General features: G+C 59.8%; 1 protein-coding gene and 1 long non-coding RNA gene across 2 annotated transcripts in view; one reads left to right on the top strand and one right to left on the bottom strand.

The window, feature by feature from the left end:
- The window catches only part of LOC6505218 (zwei Ig domain protein zig-8), a 174,792-nt gene extending 165,417 nt beyond the window's left edge, over window positions 1–9,375 (top strand). The window contains exon 11 of the transcript XR_006507757.1: window positions 9,230–9,375. The gene's annotated coding sequence lies outside the window, so the exon portion shown is untranslated. The remainder of the gene's footprint in view (window positions 1–9,229) is intronic.
- Window positions 1–12,123, bottom strand: part of LOC116655042 — a 138,697-nt gene that overhangs the window by 10,461 nt on the left and 116,113 nt on the right. The window contains exon 9 of the long non-coding RNA XR_004310186.2: window positions 11,356–11,881. This is a non-coding gene — a long non-coding RNA (uncharacterized LOC116655042). The remainder of the gene's footprint in view (window positions 1–11,355; window positions 11,882–12,123) is intronic.

Genomic DNA, 12,123 nt, shown 5'->3' with positions numbered 1-12,123 from the left:
TGGAACCGGGCTACAGGCTGTAGGAACCGGCTACAGGCTCCTGGAACCGGGCTGCAGGCTGTAGGAACCGGCTGCAGGCTCCTGGAACCGGGCTACAGGCTGCAGCAAGCGACTACAGGGTCCTGGAACCGGGCTACAGGCTGCAGCAAGCGGCTGCAGGCTCCTGCAACCGGGCTACAGGCTGTAGGAACCGGCTGCAGGCTCCTGGAACCGGGCTACAGGCTGCAGCAAGCGGCTACAGGGTCCTGGAACCGGGCTACAGGCTGCAGCAAGCGGCTACAGGGTCCTGGAACCGGGCTACAGGCTGCAGCAAGCGGCTACAGGGTCCTGGAACCGGGCTACAGGCTGCAGCAAGCGGCTACAGGGTCCTGGAACCGGGCTACAGGCTGCAGCAAGCGGCTACAGGGTCCTGGAACCGGGCTACAGGCTGCAGCAAGCGGCTACAGGGTCCTGGAACCGGGCTACAGGCTGCAGCAAGCGGCTACAGGGTCCTGGAACCGGGCTACAGGCTGCAGCAAGCGGCTACAGGGTCCTGGAACCGGGCTACAGGCTGCAGCATCCAGCTACAGGCTCCTGGAACCGGGCTACAGGCTGCAGCAAGCGGCTACAGGCTCCTGGAACCGGGCTACAGGCTGTAGGAACCGGCTACAGGGTCCTGGAACCGGGCTACAGGCTGCAGCAAGCGGCTACAGGCTCCTGGAACCGGGCTACAGGCTGTAGGAACCGGCTACAGGCTCCTGGAACCGGGCTGCAGGCTGTAGGAACCGGCTGCAGGCTCCTGGAACCGGGCTACAGGCTGCAGCAAGCGACTACAGGGTCCTGGAACCGGGCTACAGGCTGCAGCAAGCGGCTGCAGGCTCCTGCAACCGGGCTACAGGCTGTAGGAACCGGCTGCAGGCTCCTGGAACCGGGCTACAGGCTGCAGCAAGCGGCTACAGGGTCCTGGAACCGGGCTACAGGCTGCAGCAAGCGGCTACAGGGTCCTGGAACCGGGCTACAGGCTGCAGCAAGCGGCTACAGGGTCCTGGAACCGGGCTACAGGCTGCAGCAAGCGGCTACAGGGTCCTGGAACCGGGCTACAGGCTGCAGCAAGCGGCTACAGGGTCCTGGAACCGGGCTACAGGCTGCAGCAAGCGGCTACAGGGTCCTGGAACCGGGCTACAGGCTGCAGCAAGCGGCTACAGGGTCCTGGAACCGGGCTACAGGCTGTAGGAACCGGCTGCAGGCTCCTGGAACCGGGCTACAGGCTGTAGGAACCGGCTGCAGGCTCCTGGAACCGGGCTACAGGCTGTAGGAACCGGCTGCAGGCTCCTGGAACCGGGCTACAGGCTGTAGGAACCGGCTGCAGGCTCCTGGAACCGGGCTACAGGCTGTAGGAACCGGCTACAGGCTCCTGGAACCGGGCTGCAGGCTTCTGGAACCGGGCTACAGGCTGCAGCAAGCGGCTACAGGGTCGTGGAACCGGGCTACAGGCTGCAGCAAGCGGCTACAGGCTCCTGGAACCAGGCTACAGGCTACAGCAAGCGGCTACAGGGTCCTGGAACCGGGCTACAGGCTGCAGCAAGCGGCTACAGGCTCCTGGAACCGGGCTGCAGGCTGTAGGAACCGGCTACAGGCTCCTGGAACCGGGCTGCAGGTTGTAGGAACCGGCTGCAGGCTCCTGGAACCGGGCTACAGGCTGCAGCAAGCGGCTACAGGGTCGTGGAACCGGGCTGCAGGCTGTAGGAAGCGGCTACAGGCTCCTGGAACCGGGCTGCAGGTTGTAGGAACCGGCTGCAGGCTCCTGGAACCAGGCTACAGGCTGCAGCAAGCGGCTACAGGCTCCTGGAACCGGGCTACAGGCTGCAGCAAGCGGCTGCAGGCTCCTGGAACCGGGCTACAGGCTGCAGCAAGCGGCTACAGGCTCCTGGAACCAGGCTACAGGCTGCAGCAAGCGGCTACAGGCTCCTGGAACCGGGCTACAGGCTGCAGCAAGCGGCTGCAGGCTCCTGGAACCAGGCTACAGGCTGCAGCAAGCGGCTACAGGCTCCTGGAACCGGGCTACAGGCTGTAGGAACCGGCTGCAGGCCCCTGGAACCGGGCTACAGGCTGTAGGAACCGGCTGCAGGCTCCTGGAACCGGGCTACAGGCTGCAGCAAGCGGCTACAGGCTCCTGGAACCGGGCTACAGGCTGCAGCAAGCGGCTACAGGCTCCTGGAACCGGGCTGCAGGCTGTAGGAACCGGCTACAGGCTCCTGGAACCGGGCTGCAGGCTGTAGGAACCGGCTGCAGGCTTCTGGAACCGGGCTACAGGCTGCAGCAAGCGGCTACAGGCTCCTGGAACCGGGCTACAGGCTGCAGCAAGCGGCTACAGGCTCCTGGAACCGGGCTACAGGCTGCAGCAAGCGGCTACAGGCTCCTGGAACCGGGCTACAGGCTGCAGCAAGCGGCTACAGGCTCCTGGAACCGGGCTACAGGCTGCAGCAAGCGGCTACAGGCTCCTGGAACCGGGCTGCAGGCTGTAGGAACCGGCTACAGGCTCCTGGAACCGGGCTACAGGCTGTAGGAACCGGCTGCAGGCTCCTGGAACCGGGCTACAGGCTGCAGCAAGCGGCTACAGGGTCCTGGAACCGGGCTACAGGCTGCAGCAAGCGGCTACAGGGTCCTGGATCCGGGCTACAGGCTGCAGCAAGCGGCTACAGGGTCCTGGAACCGGGCTACAGGCTGCAGCAAGCGGCTACAGGGTCCTGGAACCGGACTACAGGCTGCAGCAAGCGGCTACAGGGTCCTGGAACCGGGCTACAGGCTGCAGCAAGCGGCTACAGGGTCCTGGAACCGGGCTACAGGCTGCAGCAAGCGGCTACAGGCTCCTGGAACCGGGCTACAGGCTGCAGCAAGCGGCTACAGGCTCCTGGAACCGGGCTACAGGCTGCAGCAAGCGGCTACAGGCTCCTGGAACCGGGCTGCAGGCTGTAGGAACCGGCTACAGGCTCCTGGAACCGGGCTACAGGCTGTAGGAACCGGCTGCAGGCTCCTGGAACCGGGCTACAGGCTGCAGCAAGCGGCTACAGGGTCCTGGAACCGGGCTACAGGCTGCAGCAAGCGGCTACAGGGTCCTGGATCCGGGCTACAGGCTGCAGCAAGCGGCTACAGGGTCCTGGAACCGGGCTACAGGCTGCAGCAAGCGGCTACAGGGTCCTGGAACCGGACTACAGGCTGCAGCAAGCGGCTACAGGGTCCTGGAACCGGGCTACAGGCTGCAGCAAGCGGCTACAGGGTCCTGGAACCGGGCTACAGGCTGCAGCATCCGGCTACAGGCTCCTGGAACCGGGCTACAGGCTGCAGCAAGCGGCTACAGGCTCCTGGAACCGGGCTACAGGCTGTAGGAACCGGCTACGGGGTCCTGGAACCGGGCTACAGGCTGCAGCAAGCGGCTACAGGCTCCTGGAACCGGGCTACAGGCTGTAGGAACCGGCTACAGGCTCCTGGAACCGGGCTGCAGGCTGTAGGAACCGGCTGCAGGCTCCTGGAACCGGGCTACAGGCTGCAGCAAGCGACTACAGGGTCCTGGAACCGGGCTACAGGCTGCAGCAAGCGGCTGCAGGCTCCTGCAACCGGGCTACAGGCTGTAGGAACCGGCTGCAGGCTCCTGGAACCGGGCTACAGGCTGCAGCAAGCGGCTACAGGGTCCTGGAACCGGGCTACAGGCTGCAGCAAGCGGCTACAGGGTCCTGGAACCGGGCTACAGGCTGCAGCAAGCGGCTACAGGGTCCTGGAACCGGGCTACAGGCTGCAGCAAGCGGCTACAGGGTCCTGGAACCGGGCTACAGGCTGCAGCAAGCGGCTACAGGGTCCTGGAACCGGGCTACAGGCTGCAGCAAGCGGCTACAGGGTCCTGGAACCGGGCTACAGGCTGCAGCAAGCGGCTACAGGGTCCTGGAACCGGGCTACAGGCTGCAGCAAGCGGCTACAGGGTCCTGGAACCGGGCTACAGGCTGCAGCATCCGGCTACAGGCTCCTGGAACCGGGCTACAGGCTGCAGCAAGCGGCTACAGGCTCCTGGAACCGGGCTACAGGCTGTAGGAACCGGCTACAGGCTCCTGGAACCGGGCTGCAGGCTGTAGGAACCGGCTGCAGGCTCCTGGAACCGGGCTACAGGCTGCAGCAAGCGACTACAGGGTCCTGGAACCGGGCTACAGGCTGCAGCAAGCGGCTGCAGGCTCCTGCAACCGGGCTACAGGCTGTAGGAACCGGCTGCAGGCTCCTGGAACCGGGCTACAGGCTGCAGCAAGCGGCTACAGGGTCCTGGAACCGGGCTACAGGCTGCAGCAAGCGGCTACAGGGTCCTGGAACCGGGCTACAGGCTGCAGCAAGCGGCTACAGGGTCCTGGAACCGGGCTACAGGCTGCAGCAAGCGGCTACAGGGTCCTGGAACCGGGCTACAGGCTGCAGCAAGCGGCTACAGGGTCCTGGAACCGGGCTACAGGCTGCAGCAAGCGGCTACAGGGTCCTGGAACCGGGCTACAGGCTGCAGCAAGCGGCTACAGGGTCCTGGAACCGGGCTACAGGCTGTAGGAACCGGCTGCAGGCTCCTGGAACCGGGCTACAGGCTGTAGGAACCGGCTGCAGGCTCCTGGAACCGGGCTACAGGCTGTAGGAACCGGCTGCAGGCTCCTGGAACCGGGCTACAGGCTGTAGGAACCGGCTGCAGGCTCCTGGAACCGGGCTACAGGCTGTAGGAACCGGCTACAGGCTCCTGGAACCGGGCTGCAGGCTTCTGGAACCGGGCTACAGGCTGCAGCAAGCGGCTACAGGGTCGTGGAACCGGGCTACAGGCTGCAGCAAGCGGCTACAGGCTCCTGGAACCAGGCTACAGGCTACAGCAAGCGGCTACAGGGTCCTGGAACCGGGCTACAGGCTGCAGCAAGCGGCTACAGGCTCCTGGAACCGGGCTGCAGGTTGTAGGAACCGGCTGCAGGCTCCTGGAACCGGGCTACAGGCTGCAGCAAGCGGCTACAGGGTCGTGGAACCGGGCTGCAGGCTGTAGGAAGCGGCTACAGGCTCCTGGAACCGGGCTGCAGGTTGTAGGAACCGGCTGCAGGCTCCTGGAACCAGGCTACAGGCTGCAGCAAGCGGCTACAGGCTCCTGGAACCGGGCTACAGGCTGCAGCAAGCGGCTGCAGGCTCCTGGAACCGGGCTACAGGCTGCAGCAAGCGGCTACAGGCTCCTGGAACCAGGCTACAGGCTGCAGCAAGCGGCTACAGGCTCCTGGAACCGGGCTACAGGCTGCAGCATCCGGCTACAGGCTCCTGGAACCGGGCTACAGGCTGCAGCAAGCGGCTACAGGCTCCTGGAACCGGGCTACAGGCTGTAGGAACCGGCTACAGGGTCCTGGAACCGGGCTACAGGCTGCAGCAAGCGGCTACAGGCTCCTGGAACCGGGCTACAGGCTGCAGCAAGCGGCTGCAGGCTCCTGGAACCAGGCTACAGGCTGCAGCAAGCGGCTACAGGCTCCTGGAACCGGGCTACAGGCTGTAGGAACCGGCTGCAGGCTCCTGGAACCGGGCTACAGGCTGTAGGAACCGGCTGCAGGCTCCTGGAACCGGGCTACAGGCTGTAGGAACCGGCTGCAGGCTCCTGGAACCGGGCTACAGGCTGTAGGAACCGGCTACAGGCTCCTGGAACCGGGCTGCAGGCTTCTGGAACCGGGCTACAGGCTGCAGCAAGCGGCTACAGGGTCGTGGAACCGGGCTACAGGCTGCAGCAAGCGGCTACAGGCTCCTGGAACCAGGCTACAGGCTACAGCAAGCGGCTACAGGGTCCTGGAACCGGGCTACAGGCTGTAGGAACCGGCTACAGGCTCCTGGAACCGGGCTGCAGGTTGTAGGAACCGGCTGCAGGCTCCTGGAACCGGGCTACAGGCTGCAGCAAGCGGCTACAGGGTCGTGGAACCGGGCTGCAGGCTGTAGGAAGCGGCTACAGGCTCCTGGAACCGGGCTGCAGGTTGTAGGAACCGGCTGCAGGCTCCTGGAACCAGGCTACAGGCTGCAGCAAGCGGCTACAGGCTCCTGGAACCGGGCTACAGGCTGCAGCAAGCGGCTGCAGGCTCCTGGAACCGGGCTACAGGCTGCAGCAAGCGGCTACAGGCTCCTGGAACCAGGCTACAGGCTGCAGCAAGCGGCTACAGGCTCCTGGAACCGGGCTACAGGCTGCAGCAAGCGGCTGCAGGCTCCTGGAACCAGGCTACAGGCTGCAGCAAGCGGCTACAGGCTCCTGGAACCGGGCTACAGGCTGTAGGAACCGGCTGCAGGCCCCTGGAACCGGGCTACAGGCTGTAGGAACCGGCTGCAGGCTCCTGGAACCGGGCTACAGGCTGCAGCAAGCGGCTACAGGCTCCTGGAACCGGGCTACAGGCTGCAGCAAGCGGCTACAGGCTCCTGGAACCGGGCTGCAGGCTGTAGGAACCGGCTACAGGCTCCTGGAACCGGGCTGCAGGCTGTAGGAACCGGCTGCAGGCTTCTGGAACCGGGCTACAGGCTGCAGCAAGCGGCTACAGGCTCCTGGAACCGGGCTACAGGCTGCAGCAAGCGGCTACAGGCTCCTGGAACCGGGCTACAGGCTGCAGCAAGCGGCTACAGGCTCCTGGAACCGGGCTACAGGCTGCAGCAAGCGGCTACAGGCTCCTGGAACCGGGCTACAGGCTGCAGCAAGCGGCTACAGGCTCCTGGAACCGGGCTGCAGGCTGTAGGAACCGGCTACAGGCTCCTGGAACCGGGCTACAGGCTGTAGGAACCGGCTGCAGGCTCCTGGAACCGGGCTACAGGCTGCAGCAAGCGGCTACAGGGTCCTGGAACCGGGCTACAGGCTGCAGCAAGCGGCTACAGGGTCCTGGAACCGGGCTACAGGCTGCAGCAAGCGGCTACAGGGTCCTGGAACCGGACTACAGGCTGCAGCAAGCGGCTACAGGCTCCTGGAACCGGGCTGCAGGCTGTAGGAACCGGCTACAGGCTCCTGGAACCGGGCTGCAGGCTGCAGCAAGCGGCTACAGGGTCGTGGAACCGGGCTACAGGCTGCAGCAAGCGGCTACAGGCTCCTGGAACCGGGCTACAGGCTGCAGCAAGCGGCTACAGGGTCCTGGAACCGGGCTACAGGCTGCAGCAAGCGGCTGCAGGCTCCTGGAACCGGGCTACACGCTGCAGCAAGCGGTTACAGGCTCCTGGAACCGGGCTACAGGCTGTAGGAACCGGCTGCAGGCCCTGGAACCGGGCTACAGGCTGTAGGAACCGGCTGCAGGCTCCTGGAACCGGGCTACAGGCTGCAGCAAGCGGCTACAAGGTCGTGGAACCGGGCTACAGGCTGCAGCAAGCGGCTACAGGCTCCTGGAACCGGGCTACAGGCTGCAGCAATCGGCTACAGGCTCCTGGAACCGGGCTACAGGCTGTAGGAACCGGCTGCAGGCTCCTGGAACCGGGCTACAGGCTGCAGCAAGCGGCTACAGGGTCCTGGAACCGGGCTACACGCTGCAGCAAGCGGCTGCAGGCTCCTGGAACCGGGCTACACGCTGCAGCAAGCGGTTACAGGCTCCTGGAACCGGGCTACAGGCTGTAGGAACCGGCTGCAGGCCCCTGGAACCGGGCTACAGGCTGTAGGAACCGGCTGCAGGCTCCTGGAACCGGGCTACAGGCTGCAGCAAGCGGCTACAAGGTCGTGGAACCGGGCTACAGGCTGCAGCAAGCGGCTACAGGCTCCTGGAACCGGGCTACAGGCTGTAGGAACCGGCTGCAGGCTCCTGGAACCGGGCTACAGGCTGCAGCAAGCGGCTACAGGGTCCTGGAACCGGGCTACAGGCTGCAGCAAGCGGCTACAGGCTCCTGGAACCGGGCTGCAGGCTGTAGGAACCGGCTACAGGCTCCTGGAACCGGGCTGCAGGCTGTAGGAACCGGCTGCAGGCTCCTGGAACCGGGCTACAGGCTGCAGCAAGCGGCTACAGGGTCGTGGAACCGGGCTACAAGCTGCAGCAAGCGGCTACAGGCTCCTGGAACCGGGCTGCAGGCTGTAGGAACCGGCTGCAGGCTCCTGGAACCGGGCTACAAGCTGCAGCAAGCGGCTACAGGGTCCTGGAACCGGGCTACAGGCTGCAGCAAGCGGCTACAGGCTCCTGGAACCGGGCTGCAGGCTGTAGGAACCGGCTACAGGCTCCTGGAACCGGGCTGCAGGCTGTAGGAACCGGCTGCAGGCTCCTGGAACCGGGCTACAGGCTGCAGCAAGCGGCTACAGGCTCCTGGAACCGGGCTACAGGCTGCAGCAAGCGGCTGCAGGCTCCTGGAACCGGGCTACAGGCTGTAGGAACCGGCTGCAGGCTCCTGGAACCGGGCTACAGGCTGTAGGAACCGGCTGCAGGCTCCTGGAACCGGGCTACAGGCTGTAGGAACCGGCTGCAGGCTCCTGGAACCGGGCTACAGGCTGTAGGAACCGGCTGCAGGCTCCTGGAACCAGGCTACAGGCTACAGCAAGCGGCTGCAGGCTCCTGGAACCGGGCTACAGGCTGTAGGAACCGGCTGCAGGCCCCTGGAACCGGGCTACAGGCTGTAGGAACCGGCTGCAGGCTCCTGGAACCGGGCTACAGGCTGCAGCAAGCGGCTGCAGGCTCCTGGAACCGGGCTACAGGCTGTAGGAACCGGCTGCAGGCCCCTGGAAACGGGCTACAGGCTGTAGGAACCGGCTGCAGGCCCCTGGAACCGGGCAACAGGCTGTAGGAACCGGCTGCAGGCCCCTGGAAACGGGCTACAGGCTGTAGGAACCGGCTGCAGGCTCCTGGAACCGGGCTACAGGCTGCAGCAAGCGGCTACAGGGTCCTGGAACCGGGCTACAGGCTGCAGCAAGCGGCTACAAGGTTGTGGAACCGGGCTACAGGCTGTAGGAACCGGCTGCAGGCTCCTGGAACCGGGCTACAGGCTGCAGCAAGCGGCTACAGGGTCGTGGAACCGGGCTACAGGCTGCAGCAAGCGGCTACAGGCTCCTGGAACCGGGCTACAGGCTGTAGGAACCGGCTACAGGCTCCTGGAACCGGGCTACAGGCTGCAGCAAGCGGATACAGGCTCCTAGAACCGGCTACAGGCTGCAGGAACGCCTAGCCCGTAGCTCCTCTAAAAGAAATCATTATTTTGGATTAACAGATATATAGATATAGATACATATATGTGTTAGATAATTCATCTAAATCTAAAATAATCTTAATAAATATTTCAGGCCTGGGCTTCACCCCGGAAGTCGCCTCCTGCCCCTTCTGTAACGCCTATCCTTAACCGGACAAGGTCCTACGTAAATGAAAGGAAGGGGATGGATATGTGATCTGGAGAGCTGTCTGGAAATAATCCCCCTGGCTGCTACTGCAAGTCTCTACTGTTTTTACGATATTTTACTTAACTAAATTATAAAAAGAAAGCTAATAAAAAGTAACTATTTTGTATAATTTCCAACCATAATTAATTTACGGAGATGGGGCTGGGCTGGAGTCTGGTGTCTGGGTAAGTATTTAAAAAAAGAGAAGATAAGAATGTTAAATTGCGATGAATTGTTGCCGATTGGCAAACGCAAACGAAAACGCAAACGCTTTGCTCGAAATCCGATTGTCCACTCCATTTTGATTTATTGTAATTAATTTTTAATTTACTAGACGGCTTCGATTGCCCGGCTGGCCTGGCCTGGAACCGACCCGGACCCGGACCCGGACCCGGTTCTCTTTCTGAGGTTTGCGGCTATGTGTCTCTCTGACTCTGTCTCTTCGGTTGCATTGAAAATTTTATTTGATTTCATTTCGCAATGTCAGCTCGGCATTAAACTTTTTTTTTTTCACTGCCACTGCCACTGCCCTTGCCCCTGCCCCTGCCCCTGCCACTTCCCTCTGCCACTCCCTCTCTACTGCCTGGCCCTTTTGTCTTCTACCATTGTGTGGGCTTTCCCCCATCAGTATTTTTTATTTATTTAACTTCTTTTTACCGCACTTTTTCATATTGCATTGTTTTTTGTTGTGTTGTGTGTTTAAATTAATTTACATAATGCATGGCACTTTTGAATCATGGATCATGGATGTGGAGACTCGAAAAATCAATGTAAATGCAAATGGTCGTAAATTTCGCCACTGCCACGCCCCCTGTCCCTGTCTCGGCGTATTAACTTAATTAGTTGAGCGTTATTTCTTTTACGCTTCGCTTGGAAAAGTGCTTTTTTTTTATTTGCGAATTTAATCGGCATTTTATTAAATGTTTTTATAATGAGAAAGGAGGCGACTGTGCGAGGCGCGCCTCGCCTTTATGAAATATTAATAATAATATCCCAGATCAATGATTGGACATGGCCGATTGAAATCGTTGTCATTGTCTGACAGTTTTCATTAAGGGCCTTAACGGAAGCGGAAGGCAAAAAGACTGTTCCTGGTTCTGGTCATGGTCCGTCCAAATAACAATGTCAGAGACATCGGATAATGCGACTCGGCTTTGTGTGCAGCCTTTTGATTGCATTCCGCGTGCAATGAGAGTCATCTGATTGTGCCTGCCTGCCCAGTCCGTAGGAACTGGCAGATAAGTTAAGCCCGGATTGGAACTGGAACGCTTTTCGATTCCATTCCGGGGCGGCTTCCGTCAAAAGGACTTGGCCCCCAAAAACTTAATTGCTGCGGTAGCATCTGTTGAATGGCAAAGACAGAACTGATTTCCTGACTGAGACAGAACTGAGGAGCTGCAAGGACACTATGAAAAGATATCCCTTTAAATCGGAATAATGTAAGATAAACTCTAGTACAAATACTAAATTAAACAAGTTTCTCGGGATTAAGGATTCTTTTAATTCCAATTCCCTTCAAAACAGCAGCTGCTGCTATCTTAGGAGCCACTCGTTAGCCGCTAGCCAGGACCTTTCAGATCCTTAACCCCCTCCTAACTGCCTCTCAACATTCCATTGTCCATTTTTCATTGTTTTTTTTTCTGTTTTTTTTTTTTGTTTATATTATTTACACTCGTTTAATTTTGTCGCCTGGTCTTTTAACAAATTTTACAACTTTTTAAGCGGGCCTAAGCGAGTAGAGCCACCTGCCACACAAGCTATCGCCAAAGCACCCACCCACCCGACATCCACCCACTTTTACTGTCAACCCCGACAAGGACATTTGGCCTTGGCTTCCTGTGGCCTTCCTATTTCCAAGCATATTTGTTGGCCATAAATTAACACGCCGCCTCGCCTGCTTAATCTTTTTATGTTTCGACCAGGCCACGCCCCTGCCCCTGCCTCTGCCCCTGCCCTCCACTACAACCCATGCCTAGACCCCAGTCTCCAGCCCCTCTTAAAATTTAATAATTTGCTCAACATTAACCACTTACCGGAATGTTGTTGTCCATGAAGAGGCTTGTTGGTGTCACCGTTTCTCGTCTCGTTTCGTTTTTTCCCCCATTCCTGTTCTGTTGGCTGCTAATTATAAGGGGATTATTTGCTTATCCCTCGAGGTCGAAGGTGGGCGGCATAAATTGATGGCTGAGAGGGGTAGAGGGGGGAGAGAGCTGTGGGGTCGTGTCTCGGGTCGCTCTTGTCGGCCTTTCCATTGTCCGCCATGGCTGTAAATTAGCCGCCAGGCTCTCTGGCCTGGCCACCTCCTCGAACCTCCAACTCATGTCCGCCATAAATTCTCAATTAAAAGGTGTAATAAGCGTTTGTTCCGCTCCAGCTCTATGAATAACATTTTCGGGGCCGGGATCCACTTGTCAGCATCTGCGACTTTGTAATGCAATTGCAATAAAACAAACTACAAAATGGCCGCCAGGAGGACGAAGCAGGCTCTCCAAGGACCAAGGACCAAGGACCGTGGGCCAAACAAAGGGGTTCAGATCAGGATGAGGAGTTTTGCAATTTCTGGAAATGAAAAAGTTGAAAAATAAAGAAATAATTAATTACTTTTTAAGCTTAAAAGCTTAAGGAACTAATTAATAAATCTTAACAAATTTTAAATAAAATATTAATCAGAAAGTAAGAATATTGTAAGAGTATTTTTGAATAAAAAGTGAAAATAAAAAGTATTTCTTGTCTTTTAAAATAAAAATAAATAAAAAATTGGCTTGTGGCCTAGTATTTTGTGTAAGTATCCTTTTGAAAAT

Source organism: Drosophila ananassae, chromosome XR, assembly GCF_017639315.1.
Source record: "Drosophila ananassae strain 14024-0371.13 chromosome XR, ASM1763931v2, whole genome shotgun sequence".
In the NCBI taxonomy this organism is placed as follows: Eukaryota; Metazoa; Arthropoda; class Insecta; order Diptera; family Drosophilidae; genus Drosophila; species Drosophila ananassae.
The sequence above is the reverse complement of the archived record's forward strand: the minus strand, read 5'-3'. Positions and strand labels throughout refer to the sequence as shown.